The sequence below is a fragment of the Hemicordylus capensis genome, chromosome 4 (assembly GCF_027244095.1).
Source record: "Hemicordylus capensis ecotype Gifberg chromosome 4, rHemCap1.1.pri, whole genome shotgun sequence".
In the NCBI taxonomy this organism is placed as follows: Eukaryota; Metazoa; Chordata; class Lepidosauria; order Squamata; family Cordylidae; genus Hemicordylus; species Hemicordylus capensis.
In genome coordinates, this window is record NC_069660.1 from 218,638,222 (window position 1) to 218,660,591 (window position 22,370).

General features: G+C 41.6%; 1 protein-coding gene across 3 annotated transcripts in view; it reads left to right on the forward strand.

Annotated features, from left to right (window-relative positions):
• The window catches only part of CDKAL1 (CDK5 regulatory subunit associated protein 1 like 1), a 419,489-nt gene that overhangs the window by 344,618 nt on the left and 52,501 nt on the right, over positions 1 to 22,370 (forward strand). The window lies entirely within an intron of this gene.

A 22,370-nucleotide genomic window follows, 5' to 3' on the forward strand; every position in this document is an offset into this window, starting at 1 on the left:
AGGTTCCTCTTTGCCCATTTAGCAGTTTTGGTTGATTGAATAAAGGAGGCATCTTACCTACTTTCTCAGAATCAGCAATAGTTGCTCTGGTGTTCACTGGAATACTGCAGGCCTCATGTTGACAGTGATTATGTAAGGTGTACCTTGAAATATCCATGCACCATGTTGGAAATATATACCACTTTGTGCTCCTTAGAATGGAGAGACCCCATATGAGACCCCTTTCTAGTGATATCCTAAGAGAGAAAATAAAGGACATACTTTCTAGTGATATCCTAAGAGAGAAAATAAAGGACATACTTTCTAGTGATATCCTAAGAGAGAAAATAAAGGACATACTGGAAATCTCTGATCCAGCTAGTGCTACAGATGTCAACTGTAAGAGGATCTCAGAAGCATCTCCATTCTCTAGGAAGCTTAGGTACATCCTGTTCCCTGACTGACAAGGCAAAAGCATGAACAGGACTCTGGGAAGTAATATGGACTGTGTTGTGTTGCAGTTTAAGGAGGATGCTTGACCATTGTTCTGGGAGCGGTTCAAGATAATGCTTTTTCAGTGTAGAGTGAAGTGTACCTCCAATATACTCAGCATGGGTGCAGACAAGAAGTGGGTGATGGTACAAGTAAGGGATTCCAGACCCAGCCCTATTCTTTCTTTACAGAATGAACTAGCAGAGAAAAAGGTTTCCCTGGATATAGCCAGTGAAGGAAATCCAGAAAAATAATGTGCTCTAAGTATCAAGAGTGTGGGAAGCACTGACCTAGAATATAATGGTGTTTGCTTTCTTGTGAGGATCTTGATGGAAGTAGAGAACTGTGGGTGGGACATAATAAACACAGCGACAAGGAACATCTGCACAAAGTATTTGAGGTGACTAGGAGCTTGATGGAATTCCAGCTATATCCTAGCACAACTCTTGTCATTTCAACTAGGTTTGCACTGATGACATCTCCAGCAGATTCTTGATAATATGATTGTCCATGTTTAGGGATGATGAGTTCTCTAATTCACCTTCCCACCCTGCACTAAATTATAGGCACAGGTATTGCCTCAGAGTTGGGGGAGGAGGGAAGTATAGTCACTCCACTCCTTCGCCTATCAGCAGGAACAAAGGTCTGAGCTCCTCTCTGGGAGTCCACCAGACCAACAAACCCCATCCCTGCTGATCGTCTCATCTTTGGCAGCCCCTGCCTTAAATAAAGCCCTACATTTAGGACACTCCTCCCCTCTTGCAGCTTGCTCCTTCTTCCCTGGCCAGGCAAGTGGATTGGCCACCCAATCCCTGGCCTCCCAAGGGGCCTTGTTCTCCAACTCCACCCCTTCATCAGCATTTCTGCACACGTCTGTAGCTGTTCAGCTGATGTCATCACTATTCCATCTCCACCATTTTGCTGCCTCTTGGGCTGCACCCGCCCACCCCCCAGCAGCTGTTCCCCGCCTCTCTCAGCCCTTCCTGACTTCTGAAAGGTAATTACTGGGGTTGTCCTGGCGACTGTCTCATGGAGGAGGGTAGGAAATCCAGACAGTGATGATGTTTCTTATTAGTTTTCTTATACTCTTATTAGTCTTCTTATTTTCTTTTCTTCTGTTTTCTTATTAGTATGGATAATATTTAGGTGAAAAATACTTGTATCTTTAAGCTATTGAAAGCATCTTAAGTTTTGCTTCTGCTCTTGAGCAAAATATACCACACCATTGTTTTATGCTTATATTTTCTCCCATTGACCTATGGGAAAGTAAATTGTCAGGCACTGAGCTGTTCAAATACGGCATACTTTCATTGTTTCGATTTTTAAAATAATGCCTTTGAAATATCAAACTATACCTTCTTATTACACCCAGCATAGAAAGATCAGTGATGGTCATTTTATTCTGGAGATATGGGGAGCAGCAGTTGTTAGTAGGAAACCTTTTGGTGGAGCAGAGGAAAGGGTATAAAGATGAAGAACAAAATGTGTATGTCTATCCAGAATTTTTAATGTTATCAGTATTGTGAACTTTTAATCTGTGATCATGTACCTGCAGTTTATTCCACTGTGTGCTGGGAAATTTGCCTCTTTAAAATTTGTGTAGTCTAACACAACTTAACTTCCCTCTGTGGTCAGAGAAAAAGGAGGAGAAAAGCATAGAGAAAGATGGAGCACAGGACAAAGGCATGAGTTGTAGGAAAGGAGATAACAACATACTTTTTTGTGTTTCAAATTCTATCTAGTATATCATCCTTGCTAGAACAAGCTAGAAAAATATATTTATTTTCCACCTATCTAACAAAAGCCATGCATCCCCAGAAAATGGGGAGGAGAGATGTCCAGGGCAATTCCATTTTTTAAATTTATTGATCATATTTCTATACCACCTGATATACATCTCTAGGTGGTATACACATTAAAAAATATACTAAAACAGTTAAAATTCACAAAACAAATAAAACAAGATTTTATCTGTTTATAAAACAGATAAAAACACATTAAAATTTTTAAAAGTTTTCAGTTAAAAGCCTGAGAGAACAGGTATGTTTTGACAGTCCTACTGAAAGAAGACAGAGAAGGGAATGCTCTTTTTTCAACAGGGAGCATATTCCAAAGCCCTGGAGCAGCCACAGAGAAGGCCAAGTCTTGAGTCTCCACCAAACAAGCTGGTGGAAACCATAACTAGGCACGTGCACAGAACTGCAGCGGGGAGGACCGAACACAGCAGGGGTGCCATTTTAAGAGGGGGGGAGGGTCCCCTCCACCTGTGTCCATCTTTTGGAGAGCCCATTGGGGTGACAGCATACCTCTCTGCTGCCCTGTTGCCCCCGTCTTCTGGATATGACCGGCGTCAAAGCCTTCGGCGTTGGAGACGGGGCGGCAGGGAGGTATGCTGCCGCCCCAATGGGCTTTCCAAAAGATGGACACTGGCGGGAAGGGCATGTGCACCCTCCCCCACTCTTAAAGCGGCACCCCCGCTGACGTCAAATTGATTCCAGGTTAGAAATCACTGCCATAAGCTATGGTTAACGCTACATGAACAAGTCTAAGGGAGTCATGGGCTCATGCTCTCCCCATCTCCCTGCTCTACCTCTTGTATGCATCAGAGAAAGAGAGTGAAAGCTTTTGAATTGTGGTCTTATATCCTTGCTTGTTTTAACTATGGGTAATTGACAAACTGCAGTTGCTTGTTGTAATTATGAGTAATTGACAAACTATACTCAAGTTTATGCATAATGGGGAGTTGCAGTTTGTTCTTAAAAAGAAAGCAGAAGTCTAGTGAACCACTTTGTGAAATGGGATGCTGGACTAGATTACACCTTGGGCCTGTTGCTGCAGAGAGGTTATTAAGTTTTCACTCCTCTTCTTCAGTACACAGGAGAGGGGACGGGGAGTGTGTGAGCCCATGAATCCCTTAAGCTCATTCATGTAGCACTAAGCTACAGTTTATCATTGCATCTAAATCAAGTTTAAATGTGCTGCTCCCCTGGACAAATTTTGTAATATCTGAAAGCACTTACTCTATAGGAACATAGGAAGCTGCCATATACTGAGTCAGACCATTGGTCTATCTAGCTCAATATTGTCTTCACAGACTAGTAGCAGCTTCTCCAAGGTTGCAGGCAGGAATCTCTCTCAGCCCTATCTTGGAGAAGCCAGGGAGGGAACTTGAAACCTTCTGCTCTTCCCAGAGTGGCTTCATCCCCTGAGGAGAATATCTTGCAGTGCTCACACATCAGGTCTCCCATTCAGATGCAACCATGGCAGAGGCTGCTTAGCTATGGGGACAAGTCATGCTTGCTACCACAAGACCAGCTCTCCTCTCCGATGCACATCAGAGATGGCACCAAGGTCCTGGGGGCTCTAAGACAAAGTGTTTCAGTTGATCCCATGTACCCTGCCCGCCCCCATAGCTTACCTGAATGAGGAGGGGAAAGATATGGTGAGCAGCCAGGCAGATGCTTCCACACTCCCCTGCCTCAGTTAATGGGAGAACATCAAGAGCAGTGACACTTCTTCCTGCTTCTCACCCTCAAGGTGGAGAGGGAAGATGCTGCTGATCCTGCAACAACATCTCCTCCTCTTCTCCCATTTCGTGAATAGGGATGTGCACCGGACTGGTCCGGGGCCATGATAGAGGCCTCTGAACCGGTCCGGATTGGAGCCGGTCCGGTGGGGGTGGGGTATGGAGCTTTACAGCCGGGGGGGTAGTACTTACCTCTCCCGCCGCTTTTCCTCCGCCGGTGCTTGACTTTTTGCAAAGTTTCTGGGGCGGCATTGTTCCTCCCTGCGCCCCTGCCCCCATCGTTGCCCAGCAAAAAGTTGAGTGTACGCATGCACCGGTTGTGGCTTGTGATGTGAGCGCCCGTTGCTGCCATGCACACACGCTGCACATGTCACACGTTGTGTGCGCACGCAACGTGTGACGTGTGCAGCGCACGCGCGGCGGCGACAACAGGCACGTGCGCTGCAACGAGCACATGCGTAGACTCAACTTCCTTGTTTTCCTGGCAATGACGGGGGCAGGGGCAGCAGGGAAGAACACTGCCGCCCCAGAAACTTTGCAAAAAGTCAAGCACTGGAGGGGGGAAAGTGGCGGGAGGGGTAAGTACTACCCCCCTGCCCTTAAAGCTGCATACCCCCCAGTGCCGGACCACGCCTCCGTGGTTCCATGCACATCCCTATTAGTGAATGGATTTTCCTCCCAGTGGCCCCTTCGTTCCCTTTTGGAGGAAGCATCTTTGCTCAGGGCAAGGCAGCAGCACTGTGAGTCTCTTGGGCCACCACTGCCTCCTCCTAACTGTTCCCCATCTGCAAATTGAAACGTCCCTGGAAGCACTGACATTTGCAGGTGGGGAGGCAATGGAAGAAGGGAGCTTGAGAGACTTGCAGTGCCTCTACCCAGAACCCAACCCACTCCCCCACTGGATCTTTGGAGGTCAGCAGTAGGCCCTCTACCAGGACCTGACTTAACTGATCTCTGACACACATTTTTCTTCCCCCTTTGAGCTTATAGAAGAGCAGTTGTACTGAGTGTATTCTCATTGGTAGGAATTTGCAAATTTGAGAACTTTGTTCAGAGGGATTGTGGTTGTAAAACAAACAAAAAAAGGCAGAGGTTAACTCACGCTCCAGGAGCCTATCATAAACCCTGTGGAGAAACAGATGTCATCACTAACAAATGACTAAAGCTGATGAGATTTCTTTAAAACATTTTTAAGTCTTCCCACATGGTATGGAAAAGCTCCAAATTGAGAATTTTCTTCAGCTGATTGATGACTTCTCTCTCAGCCACATAATTTCATCTAAAACCAGATATCTTTCACTTAAGCCACTAAAGGCCCTGATTAGACTCATCTCTTGTTATAAAGCCAGTACTGCATTTAATATACTGTAGTCTCTGGTTGTTTCATTTAGCATTCCTGACTCTGAAAGCATTACATTGATTTCCTTGTTCCCCTCTCTCCTCCATATTTGTCAATATGTAGAGATTGTCTGTGATTCCAGAGCTCTAAAGAAACTGATATGTTGCAACTTTGTTATTTTCTGAAACTGCTTCTGTTTCAGTGACTCCAACCTTGATTCGTTTCTAAAATTCACTGTGCTGAATCCTTTATATACCTCTTTTTGATCAGTATCCAGTTGAAAGGTTTTTCAAATTTTGCTTCCTCCTACTTTACACTTCTGTCTTATATTGTGCTGCTTTATTGTTTTTGGCTGAGAATTAAAAAAACAAACAAACTAAAAGTTATTTACCCAGGGTACGTTCACATAATAAAAGCACATTACAGAGAAGTAATTCAAAAGTAGAAGGATTTAGAGGGGGAAATCAGACAGCAGAACTTAATCCATAAGAATGCACAATTATCTGATCTCTGACATGGAGTTGCAGGCAAACCTAAAAAGTATCTTGCTAGACTTGAATCAGGACTAGCCAAGGGCAGAGCAAGGGCGATAACAGAAGCATTCTGGCTGATGTTAATGTCCGCGAAGGTGATCCAAAATAGATAAATTCCTTAAAATGAGCATGCCCCTGTGTATGCAGAGTGTGTAGATAAAGCATACCACTTTAAATCTCACCTAGTCTGGGGATGGGGGACACTTGAAGTCCAGTGTAGACTATGAAATGCTACTTTAATATGCTTCTTAATACAGTTCTAAATTATATCTGGTAATATGTAGTCCAGATCATCCAAGACTTTGAAATTATGGTTAATTTCAGATACAGAAAACCAGTTTCAGTAGTCTTTCCCAGTGCAGCGTTATTCCTCCAAGGTGTTAGAATTTCATGCCTTAAGTGTCTTTGTTTTGTGGGTATCTTGTGTTCCAGTTTAAAAGACATTTTCACATGTTGCATGTGAGAAGAGCTTTTTTGTTTTATCTAAAGTGAATGAGAGATGTTAAGGGGGATAGAAAGCTTTTTATTACTTGTGCAAGGAGCTAGTCTGTTCACAGTGGTATTCTCATTGGAATAAGAAATCTATTACATTTTGTTGTGTAATTCAAGAAGCACTGGAGTTAAGGTAACCTCAGCAGTTTATTTTGTAGCAAGCAACCCTGTGGAAAAAAATATACTGTACAGGATATTTAAGGCGTTTTGCACTGCCAGGAAGCGGGGGTGGGGGGAATCTAGGGGGACAGTACTCAGGGCCAGAAACAAGGACTTAGTTGAAGTTGCAGCTCTCAGAACAAGTTCCCGGTGAGCTGTCCAGGGTCCTGAAAGCCCTGTATCTAACTATCCTGGTTCTGCATGCCCTGAACTTTGAGCTGCATTCACGCTGCCTATATCTTTCATCTGCCATCCTCTCACCAGGTGGGATCTTGCTTTTGGATCAGACTTTGTTTTATAAGTTTCAGTTTCTCGCCATCTGCTCCTGGTCACCTGCTGGACCTTCTGCCTCCCAGGTTGTTCATGGACTCAATTGAACTAGGTTTTGACAGTCACACAAGTTTTTTTGCTGCACATAAATCAAAATTTTTGTCCTAGTGTCTTACCAAATGCTGAGGAGCAAAACCAATAGCACATTAAATGAGATTAGTTTGCTGTGCCATAATTGTGTGAGCTTTTCGTTTCTTTTTTTGCTTTCTTTATCTAGTTAGTTATTTTCTTTTATCTAATTGGTTTTCTGGTCTGCTTTTCACTTCTTACTCATATAGCAAGTGCTTCAAGAATTGCATAGACTGTGAGGGGAAGTGCCCATCGCAGACAAACATTAATGTTGTTCAGTTTGTCAGAACATAAAATAAATCCCTAAAGGTATTTCCAGAAGTTCACCAAATGCACTCATTGCAACCATTCATCTAGACTCAGTTGCAGCTAGCATTTTCTCTTAAAGTGACTTCTCTCATGGAGCTTCAGGCTATAAATATGGTGGAAACTTTGTCTGGGTCTTTAGCTGCTCCTACAATTTCAGTTTCCCCATTTGACGTTGGTGTTCACATGTTTCTGAGTGTTCAGTTTCTAAACTAATTTCCAGGGCAGGTTTCAAGCCTTCAAAGGGACTATGTGTACTGCATCTGCCCCTTTCTTTAGACGCTCCCTAATTATTAATGGAAATATAAAAGAAGTGTGATAGACTAATCTCGGTAATGCATCCTCAGATTTGGCATTAGTGTCTTCATCCCCTCCCATTACTCCAACTTCATATCTGATCCAGGATGTGATCCTTCCCATCTTTTTTCCAGAATCTAATGAGAACAAGGAATATGCACTTCATTCATTAGATGTGCACAGGGAATTTGCCTTTTATATTGAAAGGGCTGAATGCTTGCAAAGGTTACCAGTCTTTTTATTTTTTCAGTCCTTAAAACAGATCTCATGCATCCTTCCAAAGGTTTCTAGATGGCTGGCTATGAGCTCAGCCCTGCTATGAACTCCACAAGCAACCATTTCTTGCCGAAGTAAATGTATACTCCACCAAAAGCATGGCTGCTTCTGTTTTCTCCAGCAGTAACTCTTGGTGTCCTTTAAGTGGTCATTTGTTGCACCTGCACATCTTGCTCTCTTTCACTAGTACAGGTGTTCCTCCTGTAAAGTAAGGAAGTGAAAAGCATTCTCCCTACCCCTTGAGGCATGCAAAGATAGTCAGAATCTCCTCTGGAGGTTTCAACAGGAGCAGTAGGAGTGCAAGTTCCCTTCTAAGACCTCTAGAACTTTCCAAGACTAAGTTTTGCACAGGTACAGAATCCATGTGTGACCATGCAGATTAACAGTTTTAGCTAATCTACCTGTCCTACATGCTCTTAGGCAGGTGAGTTCCTTGCCAAAGCTTATATATTTACAAGTAGGTCTGCTTAGAGAAGTATGGTGAAAATTTCAGATCATCTGCATGGCTAAAATTCAGCAGCTTTGGATTTTAAAAAATAGGTTTTATTTCAATGATTGGAAAGGCTGTCAACTTCATATTTGGAACAGACTTCCTCCGTGAGATTAAACAAGTGTTGAGAATTGTTTGTTGCCCATGTGATGTTAGTAGTACCTTTCTAGCCATGCAAAGTGAATACTTATAAGTGTAATATAGATAGTTAGGGGTGTGCACAAAACTGGAAAACCCGGTTTGGTTCAAGTGGAACCAGACTTGAACTGGGTCTGATCCAGTTCTGTGCACACTAGAGCCAGGCCGGGTCCAGCTATAGTCCAAACTGGTTAATTGTTTGGCTGGGGGGAATGGCGGACTTACCACCATTGCCAGGCTCTGGGGGTGCTGTTGTGGCCACAGGAGGGTCTCCTGATTTCCCCCCTCCCCCAGTTGGTTCCGGCCTGTTTGGGGCCATTTTCAGCCCATTATGGACCTCTCTGCAGTGGCGGTAGCCATTTTAGAGGCCGCCATGCATGCCCAGTGGCCATCTGCTGGTGAGGAGAAGCAGTGAGGCAGGGGCTGACAGGTAGGCAGTGCCTTCCCTGTCCCTTAAAGCAAACACCACCACCCCGCCCTTCGGACTGGCTCAAACACCAGCGGACCGAACCAGTTTGGTGCTCCAGGAAGGGAGCACCAAACTGGTTCCGTGCACATCCCTAGTAATAATGGGAATAGGAGATACTTAACTCAAATTGAGGCCTTCATTGCTCCTCATTTGACTCCACTCCTAGTATCATGCATGTCAATGTAGTATAATTTTCTTTATTACACTGTCCAAAGTTGTGTTGTTCTAACGCATCCTGCATATATACATACCATCCTTCATAATGCTCTAGGGATGACAAAGCAGACTATAATCTATAAAGGCTCATGTCACGATGTTTGTTAGTTTTAAGGTACTAAGTACTTTTTGTTGTGTTTGCCACAACAGACTGTTTACAGCTTTTCTTCTGAAATATGTGCAGACTTACATTACTATAAGTAATCTTTCAGTCTTCAGAGGGTCTACTAACAGTGAATTGAGTTTTACTAGCAACAGATCTGAAAGCTGATCCTTTGGTTTTGAACAGGACTATTCCAGGGTAAGTGATTTATGGTCTTCAGTATTGTATTATCAGGAAAGAGGAAAAATAAGGGACCTTCATCCTTTGTTGAAATACTTGGAGAGGGGGATCACAGAATACCGTATATAGAATGCATAATTGTTAAAGTGCATAACAATACTGGCCAATGCAGAGATAAAACTTTATTTACACAACATATATTTATGAAGGTGTTTGCTTATGTGCATGAGAGAAGCAGCCAGTCAGAGACAGACGGGATTTATTTTACATTTTCACACAGATTTTTTTTTTTAATCCTGTTTGTGAGATTCATTGGTAGCTTTCAAGTATGTCAAATTATGCATATTCAAAATGCTCATTTGCTAAAAGAAATTAATCTGGAAAACCAGCCATCATAGTTGCATGTGTGAGTGGATGAGCATTTGTTTTATTTCAGAACTTTAGAGGGGGGGAATGCATTGTAACATCAAGACATTTGGGATTACTGTATTTAAAAAGCTTGTGCAGGGCAAGTCGTTAAATACCAATTCATGTGTCAAGCAGACAGTGGCAGCTGCTTGTTAATTTGTGGCATTATCCCATATTAAATCAATGACAAATGGACAGTTTGACAGATACTGTCATCAATGCAAACATTATTAAAATAATTGTAACTTTTTAAAAAATCTAAGTAATATAACTTTCAGGCATGTACCGTTTCCCCCACTCACAGCAATGAACATTTCCTCTCCAGCTTTTTTACCTAACAATGCATAGACCATCTCTGCCAGTTCCTTGCTGACTGCATAAGCATGTTTATGGTTTTCTCTGCATATCATAGCCAAGGGTCTATGAACAAAATTTCCATTTACAAGCACATCATTGTGGAATAGTACTCAGTGGTCTTTTCATTTTGATTGATGGTTTTGGTTTTGCACCATTGGGCTTCTGATAGGCTGCATTAATCATAACCTGGAGGAAGAAAACCAAGAAAATGCATGCATTACTGTTAATGTGGGTGTATCTCAGTGTCTGAGTGCTGATTTTAATGTATAAAATTAAAAATAAATCTATAAATATAACCCTTAAGAAATATTTATGCACATTCATATTTGTGGACATTTTGTACTAGTTCAGGACCACAATTCTGCTTGATTCAGTTCTGTCAGTTGCTAACACAAGAGATTATGGATAAAACTAAACGTGTCAACATTACTTGGTGTGAAATTAATTCAAGTTGCACAATACGGTTGGTATGACTTTAAAACTGGCTATTGGGACACAATTATTTGTTGTGATTTTGTGAATTTCACAGAACCACATTTCAAAATTGTGAATGTGATTTCAGATCTGCTTATAGAATCAGCTCTGTTTCATACACATACTGTTTATCCGCAGACAAAAATATCATTACTCCAAATACGTGTGTTTACCTGTCACAATTTCATGTATACAATGAATACTACTTCTGTTACTTTATCCAATGCTGATCATGTTAATGTGTTTGGACTAGCATTGTTCACCATAAGTATATTCGCACAGTATAAACAAGTTGCATGCTTCTGCTAGTCACCCACAAATACTATGATCTCTGGGGGTAGAGTACATCTAGAAATATGTGAGGCAATTTGAACACTCATATAGGTAATTGTTAATCATATCTACTTATTTAGTAAGATAATTTATATTCGATCTTTCTCCTGTACAGAACTCAAGACACTAACAAAAACAAGATTTGATATATGTGCATACATACGTACGCGCACACACACGCACACACACTATACAGTCAATTAAAAATTGTTATAAAGACAGAAGTCATAGTATAATACAGGTGAACCTTGTCATCCATGGCCCTGGCACCTGTAGTTTCACATATCCACGGTTGGACCATGTACACCTGACCCCAGTATACACAGGTCAAAAAAGGGTTAAGAAATGCATCTCCATGGTTCCTAGGTGGCTGGAATTGATTTCTGAGGTCATTTCTGGCCACCATTTTGTTGAACAGAACTATTTGTGGCTCTTTCCTGAAAAAGAATGTACTGTGATTTTTTGCATACAATCCCCAAAATGGGGGGGGGGGTAATCGCTGACCGCTGGAGACCCCCCCTGCCGTTTTGAGCAATTTTTTTAGCCATTTTTTTGCCTCCAGGACCCTAACCCTCTAATTGACATTGACTCAGTGTCTCGTTATCCACGGAAATAGGTGGGAATGGAACCCCGGTGGGTAACGAGTGTCACCTGTACGTATTGGCCAAGTTAAACTTTTATCTGAGCCTGTTTGCTTTGCTGCCAGAGTCATTCATCATGAACATTACAGTAGATACCATCAAATATATGCCATAATATTTTGAAATCTGCATGTTGAATTCTAGGACACTTTTGAAAAGCTGTAGCAGCTTAAAAATATGAAATAGCATGTCACAGTATGGTTTATAGATATAATTTTCAAACAGGCTTCTCTGTTTGATTTGATGATAGGTATAAACAAGGAAGGAAATCCCAAAACTATATGTGCTGTGACCCTCTTTCAAATGTCTACACACTGGAGCATCAGGGTTTGAAGATCTTGGGCAACCATTATGTAACAACATGCTTATGCACCATTAAATCATCCTATTTAACAACTTCAAGTGCAGTTTTGGACAATAAGACATGATGTTTCAGGGGGGAAATATCATTTAGATGTCTACCACTTGTGCTTTCTGAAATATTATCCAAGTGTAACACCTCCAAGTATAAATAGCACTTTGTGACGTCCTGGCACTGACTTTTGGGGAAAATATTGAGTTGCACCATGGAATATTATGTTTCTTTTTGTATTGTGCTGAGCCCACTTTGGGAAATAGGAATTAAATCACATATACTGTATTTACCTGAATTCAATACTCGTTTTTTTTCACGTACTTTGATGTTAGTAATCAGGGGCTCACCTTAAATTCAGAGTCTTCCTTTCAGGTAAATACAATATAACCTGTTTTTAACCTATGTTTTAAGGGGGATCTTCCTTAAACAGAGGACTCATTTTCTATTCGGGTAAATACAGTAATATTATATATTAACATGATGCTATCCACAAGCAGAATGTTTTTAACTGAGCAACCAATAGCACAAACATGGTGCAAGTTTCTCTACCTTTGTCTGCGCTCTCTCTCTTCGCTCTCTCTTCAAAATCCTTCTTGGAATATAGCACACTACAAGCAAAATAGAAGGTGAAATCTACACTTTAGTTGTTGCCAGCCAAAACAAAACCAACTGGTCTAATTTTAGCTGAACCAGTCTTGACAGAGTTTATTTGGGGGTAAATATTTATGAGTTTAGTTGGAGACTTTTGGCATGGTCTCCTTTATAATTAAATAGTGTAGCTGGGGAAAACATGAGCACTGTACTAGGAAGTTGCTAAAAATCTGAAGAACCTGTTGTTGACAGCACAAAATAAAACTGACTCATATCTCTGATTATTCAGTGGGCATTTATTGATATTTCTAAACTGTGTAATATTTCTAAACTGAATAATTCCCTAAGGTCTCTCTGTGCACATGTATGAAACAAAATCGCTATGTTACTGTGTATGTCACAGGAGTTCAGAGACATCTTCTCATAGACAGAATTCACTGCTAAATTTCACCCAACAGTTGTCACTTGATACTGCTTAATCTGATCAATATGAAGTGTTTTCTTTGATCTTGTCTTGAATTCACTTCGTAATGATGCCTACAATTGTGAGAGACTGATTCTTCTTTGCCAAGAGATCAACAAAGTTGCTGTCCTCCTAACAACTGTGGTACACCACCCAGAGCCTCTGGATGGGGTGGTTTATAATTGTAATAAATAAACAAATAAACTATGAATAAAGAGTGAAAAAATAATTTTATTTTATGATTTGCTTTTTATAAACTAGATAACAAATTTTATCATTTATTATCTGTTAATAAAAGGCATCTGTTGTACCTCTTATTATAAACCGCAAGGAGTCTATTTCCAGGGTATTGTGTACTCTTTGTTTTAACAAAGATCACAACCCTGTTCACAACAACTTAATCCTGCTCCAATAAAAGCTGCACTCTAAGCCATGTAGGAATTAATCAAATTGGCATGTATCTACTTATTTCATACCATTTGTTCTGCTTCAGCTAGTCATAAGAGATGCAAAGAGCTATGCACAGCATTCAGCCCTTTGACAACTGTAAGCTCCATTCATCCTCTTTGCCTCCCACTTTTAAAAGTGACAACTGAAATTTTAGGAATACTGAATTCTGCGCGTAATGCTCAGCACTTGCCTGGCGCAACTGCAGCATCACAACTCAGAACCCTGCTCTTTGTTTTGCTGAGCAGAGTCTTCCGTTTCCCCTGACTGCAAACAATATTAGGGCCAGCAATTCACATGCTACAGGTTAACCAAAATGTTTCCTATAGGACAGTGCTGGACAACCTTATTGACAAGTTTTGTCACAAGTCAAGTCCAATGTACGACAGAATGTCCCAGTCTAATCTACTGACACTGTAAGGCAACAGCATAGCAGAGGAGGAGCAGGGGAAAGCAGGCAGAAGAGCAGGCTTGACTTTGTGCCACTGCCAGCCCAGGAGTGTGACAACTCCCAATGCCTGTGGCGCCCATGCTGCAGGATCACCACCCTTGCTCTAGGGAATTATTTCACTCTATAAACACTCTAAAATGCAGGTTCTGCATTTGTACTGAAAAACTTAGGTTAATTTTCAACATTAAACAATTTGTTTTATTTTGTTTTTATTGTGTTTATTTTTGTGAACCCCCTAGATCTTAGGAGTCAGGTGGTATTTAAATAAAATAAAATAATAATAATTAATAATGACATGTAAACTTAATTGATCGACATGTAAACCTAATTGGTCACAGATGTAAAATGGGAATATATTTGAAACTGTTTCCTAGAAAGGATACTCAGTGCTGAGGTCATCATTATATAATTATGTTTAAATAATATATGCATAATGTGTTATACTTCGGTAAGGTAGTTAGATCTGCTTTGTGATCCTCTGTGAATCCACACTAATGGGGATGTGCAGACAAATATTTGGGACATTTCTATAGCCCCTCAAGACACTTCATGGTGTTTGACTATTAAGGCTGGTCGATTGGAGCATCCTCCCTCAGTTCCTTTCTGCTGCATTTGGGAAAGCATTTCTCCAGTAGGTTTTACCATGACTGTCTGTAACCTGCCTCCAGATATGTCAGCTTGTTAATCTCCCATTAGTGTGGATGCACAGAGGATCATGATGAAGATAAACAGGTTACCTATAAGTGATGGGGTTTTTTTAGTGTTCCTGTGTGTGTGAATATGCAACTCCTACTCCACTGAAGGTGGGAGGAAAAAAGGAGGGATAGTAATTGGGGTACTTACCATGTTGAATTGAAGTCTTTACATGAAGATCTACTTACTATCAGTGGCTTTCGGTCAGGTACTGAGGGGAGACACTCCAACCACTCAGTCGTAATGGTCACAACCAGTGCATGGGATAACATTGAGGCATCTCAAGGAGCTATAGAAATATCCCAGATGGTGGTCTGTGCAGATGCATTCCCATTAGTGTGTATGTGCATAAGCCAACTCAGAGATCATCAGTTACAGGTAAGAAACCTGTTTATTCAATAAGTATTCCTAAAATCTGACTTGTTTCATCAGATTGATAAATTGAAAACAGAGCAGTTAATCTTCTGTTATTTTCTATAAATAAGGCATTTGCAAGCACATAAACTGTTTTTTTTTTAAAAAAAGAAAAGAAATATGCAGAAAACAATGATATATATAGGAACAAAGTCCCCACTACATGAAAGCAAGGCATTTATTATTAGCTGACAAAGATGTGTTTTCTAGAGTTCTGCGCACATACTGATATAAAACAAAAATAGCCAGAAGACAGGGGAAAGCAAATTTCATTAATAACTTTGCAATTTATAATTACAGCAATGTAATTCAGATTTTAATGTTGGACATGGTTACTACTAAGGATGCTGTGTTGTCTGTAATAATATTTAATACATCCTTTTGCATTTACAATAATGAATTATGTCTGTTGGGAGTTGCCTCTGCTCTTATTAGTTGCCTAAGGCCAAATCAACTATAACAGAAGGGCCTTGTTATTAACTTGTTTTGATTTCTCATAACCTTCCATGAAGTTCTCTATTGAGAGTTTCTGGGATGGGATAAAAAGAGGAGAGGGTGGAAGAATAAGCAATGCAAGGAATAAAATTCATCTTTCATGGTGTTTTTCTCTTTTGGCCTTGCAGAGATTTCCTTATTTTATTTTACTTTTAGCTTTGTAAAACAAGGCATTTGCAAATGAAACACAGTTGAGGAAGAAAAATTGTTAACAATTGTTGAAGTCATAGAGGATAGAGTATCAGGCTTAGACCAGGGGAACTCTGATTCAAATATTGGCTGAAACATGAAGCTCATTAGGTGACATTATCATCATGGAAAGGAGATATGAAACTTGAAGAAGGCCAGAAATAATCAAACCTGCTTGTACCATTTCTAGGCATCCCCCAAATCTAAGCAGCCATTCCTCTGTGTTGTTTGCTGGAGACTTGGCCAACGAATCTGAGTAAGAGCTGCATGATTGCAGCCTATTTTTAAGGCATGAAAGAGAAGGCACAGTGCCCCTCAAATAGCCTTTGGGTTTTGGTATTTTAATTAGCATGTTTGTGATGGATTTTAATTGTAAGTGGCTTTAGAAGCCAATTCTTACTGAAAGGTAGAGTGTGAACATAATAAATAATTCCTATTTATAAGCCTCAGTTGAATGATATTACTTTGGTATACCCAGGAATTGCACAACTGATGCCTTGTACAAAATTGTGGAAGTAGACCATCTTTCTGTTTGTTCTTCCTCTTTTTTTCCTCATGCATATCTTTTCCTAGTTTGTGTATTGTCCTTGCATATAGCAGCCAACATGCTGCGGTGTTTGTCAGCGTGCAGTTTTTGTCATGCTGCTCATCAGCCTGGGCCAAACTTCAAGGTTGTGCACTGTCACTTAGAGAATGCAACTTCTATAGTTCCAGTGGAAGCTGTGTTGCTGAAGTGCAAGTGCACAACTTTTTAAGTATTTGCGCAAGAGTACTCTTTTACAAGACTGCCAGCAGGTCTGCAGCAGTGTAGGCCAATGAGAAACACTGGTGGAAAACTGTACAGCATGTTGGCCATCATCTAGCAGAAAGGAAAGAAACGACAGTGGAGGTTTTCTCATTTGTTGCTCCCACCCCTTCTTTTTCCTTTGTGGAATGGACATGGTTGACTTGGATTTTTACCTAGAAGAGCCCCAGCAGCAAGTGCCAGAAAGCTGGCTCACCCCCCCCCCACACACACACACACCCCTTTTGCATTTATTATAAAAGAGCTGTTTTCGTGGAAGAAGCTACATCAGGACACATCTTAATCCTGTGGGTGCCTGGGGAAGCTTCTTGAGGCCTTCGGGAATGGTTTCATGGCATCTCTGCATATCTTACTCAGGATCCTCTATAGTTGCACAGTTTTCCTAGCTTGCAGCAATAGTATTTTCCTAAGCTTCTCTTGAGCCATGAGTATTCTGACTCTTCTGATGTGGTGCTGTTATGTTCTGTAACTCTGAGTGACACAATGTAGTCGCTTTTCTCTTTTGAAATGAAAGATCACAACCTCAGTTCAGTAGAAGTCAAGTCATTTTTCTACGGATGAAAGCTCAAGAATTGTTTGTTCTTCATGGCAAAGATCAAAGGAATATTTTAATGATAAAACACAAACCTTCAGACCTCAACTCATTAAAATGAATTTGCCTTTTTAGTCTCAACTCCTGCTGTTGTGCAGTGTTTGCTTTACAGCATAATATATGACACAGAGAACACTTTGGGTTTACATAATTTGACCTTGAATATAGATTACTAACATTGTTTATTGAGCATGCTCTACCACAACCCCCATGTACTTCAGTGGGAGATGCAGGGTGCTGGATCCCTTAAATAATCAGAAGGTTTCCCAGCCATAAAATCTTCGACTGACTTAAGGAAATGTACTCAAAGTAGTTCCAATGCTATTAAAAAGACATTGTGCCTTTCCTAACTTGTCCTTTTAATTTCAGTGGGACTACTTTGAGTAATTGTCCTGATCATGGCAGCCGTCATATCTTACGAGTACTGTTTGTTATATAGGTGAATAGATATATATATTAGACCTGTACAAGGCAAGGACTCTTGCAAGATAGTATAGACTCCTCCTCCATCCCCACTTGTGTCATACATTTGTTCTAAATTTCCTTCCATTATTGTTTATCTACTGTAGACTGTTCAGCCTCTGGGCAGGGACCATGTAAATTCCTCCAATCTGTCATTTGGACTTGACATGTCAAAATCAATGTCCCCTTATATACTTTGGGTCAGATATGGCAAGAGCACACCTCTGAGCCATAATCTAGTTGTATTCACTATCTAAAGTAAAGTTGTGCCGTTGAGTCAGTGTCAACTCCTGGCGACCACAGAGGCATGTGGTTTTATTTGGTAGAATATTATTTATTTATTATTTATTTATTACATTTATAAACTGCCCCATCCAAAGCTCTGGCTGGTATACAACAAAATACAGGAGGGGTTTACCGTTGCCATCTCCCATGCAGTATGAGATGAGACTTTCAGCATCTTCCTATATTGCTGCTGCCTGTTATGTGTCATACCACTGGGGATTCAAACCAGCAACCTCTTGCTCCCTAGGCAAGTTACTTCCCTGCTATGCCATTAGGTGGCTGAGATGTCCTGTCTACTCTTATGATATTATTATTGTGTTTCCCATCCCTGTATTTTCAGTCCAATTGGTAGGCCTACTACTTCTGCTCTCATTTCCTCGGCAAACTCCACACCCAGGAAATTAGATGCCATGTTTTGTGAAACAGTATTCTAATGTGGTTTCCCCCCCCCCCCATAAATTCAAAAGTCTATCAAGTGTAATGAGGAAGGCAATTGTGATCTAAAACATTTAAACAAAAACAAAAAACCCCATAACAGGCAGAAATTAAAAGCAATGTTTAAATAATTTCTGCTTATCTTGGGGTGTTCAGAAAGGTCTGAAAGCTAATTATTCTTATAAAATTACAACAGAGCATAAAAGTTTTGGGGTTGGTTTTTTAATTGTTGGCTAGATAAATACAAGCTAATTAACCTCAAACAAGTTTCCTTTGCAGAAGTACAAACTCCTCCCCATCCCCGCCTGGTAGATGAACCTAGGGTTCTCAGCTTTGCAATTTCAATCATACTTTTAAATTACATTTTAACGCCATCTGCACCATGAAAATGATGCTAATATCTTGCACAGCTGGAAATATTTGTTAATGATAGGGGGTGGTGGAAATACCAAGGGATAGACATAGTCCTGCTGAGTTAATTTATTAACATAGTAGAGTGGGGATGATTCTAATAATTAGGAAATAAATATCCTGTCATGCTTTACCTTATGTCAGAGGTTCTAAACCCTTTTTGTATCAGTGACAGACCCTACCCCAGATCCTCAAGAATCACCCATGGACCCACCCCATTCCTATTTTACATTGTCAGAATCTCTGCTGTGCCCTCTGCAGGCTCCAGATCTCCCACTCTTTCCCCAGGCAGCATCCCAGCTTGAAGGCGAAGGGGGTTCTACCTTCACCAAGTCCTCTGCAACATTTGGTCATCAGCCTTGCTTCTCACAGGGAGCCCAAGGCTTCAGCTGAACTATTGTCACTCCTGGCTCATCCACAGTGAATAATAATAATAATAATAATAATAATAATAATAATAATAATAATAAATTTTATTTGTTAGCCGCCCCATAACAAATTGTTCTCTGGGCAGCTCACAACACAACATTAAAGTATCCAATAAAAGCACATAAAACACATCACAACACACACACACAAACACACACACAGTACAAAACAATTTTAAAACTTGTTTTTAAAGTCAATTTTTAAAATCAAATTTCTTACCTGGCTTCTAAAAAAACAAAGTGATGAAGCCAGGTGAACCTCACTGGGGAGGCTGTTCCATAAATGGGGTGCAACCATCGAAAAGGCCCTCTCCCTAGTAGCCACCCACCTCACCTCGTTTGGCAAGGGCAGTCAGAACAGGGCCTCCAAAGAAGATCTTAAGGTCCAAGTTGGGACATATGGGGCAAGGCGCTCTCTCAGGTAACCTGGTCCCAAGCCATTTAGGGCTTTAAAGGTTAAAATCAGCAAATTGAATTGGGCCCAGAAACTGGGAGCCAATGCAGCTGACAAAGCACTGGTGTAATATGATCAAAATGTCCAGTCCCAGTTAATAATCTTGCAGCCCTATTTTGTACCAGCTGCAGTTTCCAGACCGTTTTCAAAGGCAGCCCCATGTACATGCATTGCAGTAATCTAAAGGAGAGGTTACCAGAGCATGAGTAACATGACCAAAGCTATCTCAATGCAGGTAAGGTCGCAGTTGGTGTATCAGCTGATAAAAGGTGCTCCGAGCCACAGAGGCCACTTGAGCCTCTAGTGACAATGCTGGATCGATGAGCATCCCCAGACTGTGAACCTGGTCCTTCGGGGGAGTGCACACCATCTAGAACAAGCTGAACGTCATTCACTCGGGCAGAGAAACCAACGACCAACAGTACTTCTATCTTGTGTGTATTGAGGCTCTACCCTTGTTCACCCTCATTCAGTACATTACTGTTCCCTGGCACTGATTCAGGACAGTCACTGCCTCACCTGCATCTGATGAAAAAGAGCGCTATAACTCTCAAAACTCACACTTTCACAGGGTTTTTGGTTAAAAAAAAAAACCACACACCTTCAGGCGGCTCCAATCAGCTTCAGAAATAGCCTGCAGCTCCTGAGGGGCTTTTGCTGGGGATCAGAAGAGGAAGCGTGAAGCCTTGCCTGCCTGCCCCCAAACCCAGCCATTGCTCCCTCCCCACTTTGTTTTCTTGCCTCCTGCCAAGGCGGGTCTGATCAGTTCAGCAAGACTGACCTAATGCGTCCTGACACCTGCCCTATGTCGTTCCTGCAGACAGGAATGGGGCTGGCTGGCAGCAAGAGTGACTATCTCCAACCAATTAAAGCTGCTCTTATTTTCTCTCTCTCTCCCCACCCCCATCCCCTTTGCTGAATTATTGAGCAGGTCGCTCCTTGCCAGGTTGATTTCCAAAAACATTTGAAGGCAATGGGAGAATCTCGCAGTTTGCAAGGAACTGGAGACATGGGTGAACTAGCAGAACGCCAAGTGTCAGCAGAAGGTGCTGCTTGGCAACTTGTCTTGCTGATCTTCCACAAGGCTAAATGAAGGGGAGTTTGATTGTTGTGTTTGGTATGGTCTGCTCTTTGAGTGATTTGCAATTGCTGGGGGGCAAGGTGAGGGGTTGTGACAGATTGGTGAAATTCTGTGGAGGGAGTCCAGAAGGGGAGGGTGTCCTGGCTCAGACTTCTGACTCAGAAGAGTCAGAGCAGGAATGGGAGGATTCACCTGCTAGTGAGGGCTCAGAGGCACAGCAACAGGACTTGGCAGGGAGCCCAGACTCTGGAGCTGAGGGTTCGCAACAGCTGCCAGACATGATTTCTGATGGGGAGGAGCCTGGGATTTCACCTGTCTTGAGAAGACGGCTCAAGAGGGAGGCTCAGTGGAAGTCACGCAGGCGCAGGAGATCACTAGAGAGGAAGCCGAAGTGCTGACTCAGGGAAGCCTGATCGGCTGCTGGTTCTCCTGAGCCATATATATTTGGTAGTCTCTCAATTCCTCAGGTGCTGTTTGCAGTGTTCGCTGGCTGCAGACAGTGTGCCATTGAATTCCCAAACTTTGTCCGAGTTCCAATTTGCCTTGTTTATGCTTAGGAACATAGGAACATCGGAAACTGCCATATACTGAGTCAGACCATTGGTCTATCTAGCTCAGTATTGTCTTCACAGACTGGCAGCACCTTCTCCAAGGTTGCAGGCAGGAATCTCTCTCAGCCCTATCTTGGAGAAGCCAAGGAGAGAACTTGAAACTTTCTGCTCTTCCCAGAGTGGCTTCATCCCATGAAGGGAATATCTTGCAGTGCTCACACATCAAGTCTCCCATTCATATGCAACCAGGGCAGACCCTGTTTAGCTATGGGGACAAGTCATGCTTGCTACCACAAGACCAGCTCTCCTCTCCTGCTTTGTTCTGTTAATTCCTGCTTCCTGCTTTGTTCTGTTTCCTTGCTTCTGTTGTCTTTCGCTATTTTCATTCCTTTGCTCTGTGTTTTCTTTCACTTATTACTCAGTTATTGTTAGAGGGGAGTACCTAGTGCAGTTCAGGGGACTTAATTCATTTACTGTTTTTCTTTGTGAGCCTTTTATTTTTCACTCATGCAGTTCCGCATGAGTGCTGAAGTGGGTTGTAAAGGCTAGCCTGTTGGGTTAGCCAAGCTAACAGATTTGCGACAGAGGGGGAGGGAGAAATTCCTGAGTTAAACGCAAGCATGAATGGGAATGCAAAATGTATGCTTCTTCTGTTGTTCCAAGACTTCATGTTTTCCGTCCCTCTAACTTAGACCAATGGGTCAGTCTCAAAGGCTTTCTTAGAAAGTGACATAGAGGGTCTTCCTATGCTTTCAACATGTACAAGATCCTTGCTGGTACTACTCCGGTCTTTGGCTACTTTTAATTCATATATGAGTCTCTGGCTTCGTCTTGGTCCTGGTTACCATAGGAAAATATATGCTATAAATCAAGCAGATAGGTGGGCTTTACATATGCAGCTATTGTTGGAGGATACTGGAAAGCTTAACAATGGAGACTAAAGGTTTGATGTAACCTGAGCCCTTTGTGTCTGAGCTGATTCCATGAGGCTGCAATTTTCTTCATCACAGAGAGAAAGCAATGATTTCGACTTTAAACTTCCATGGCCTCTTAAATTATCTGGGGGGTTGGGTGGAACATGAGGTGATGAAGGCAGTCACAAAAGCAAGCTCATTATAAAACTCAGCAAAGATTTGGGTCAGATTCGGCAGGTTCGGGTTA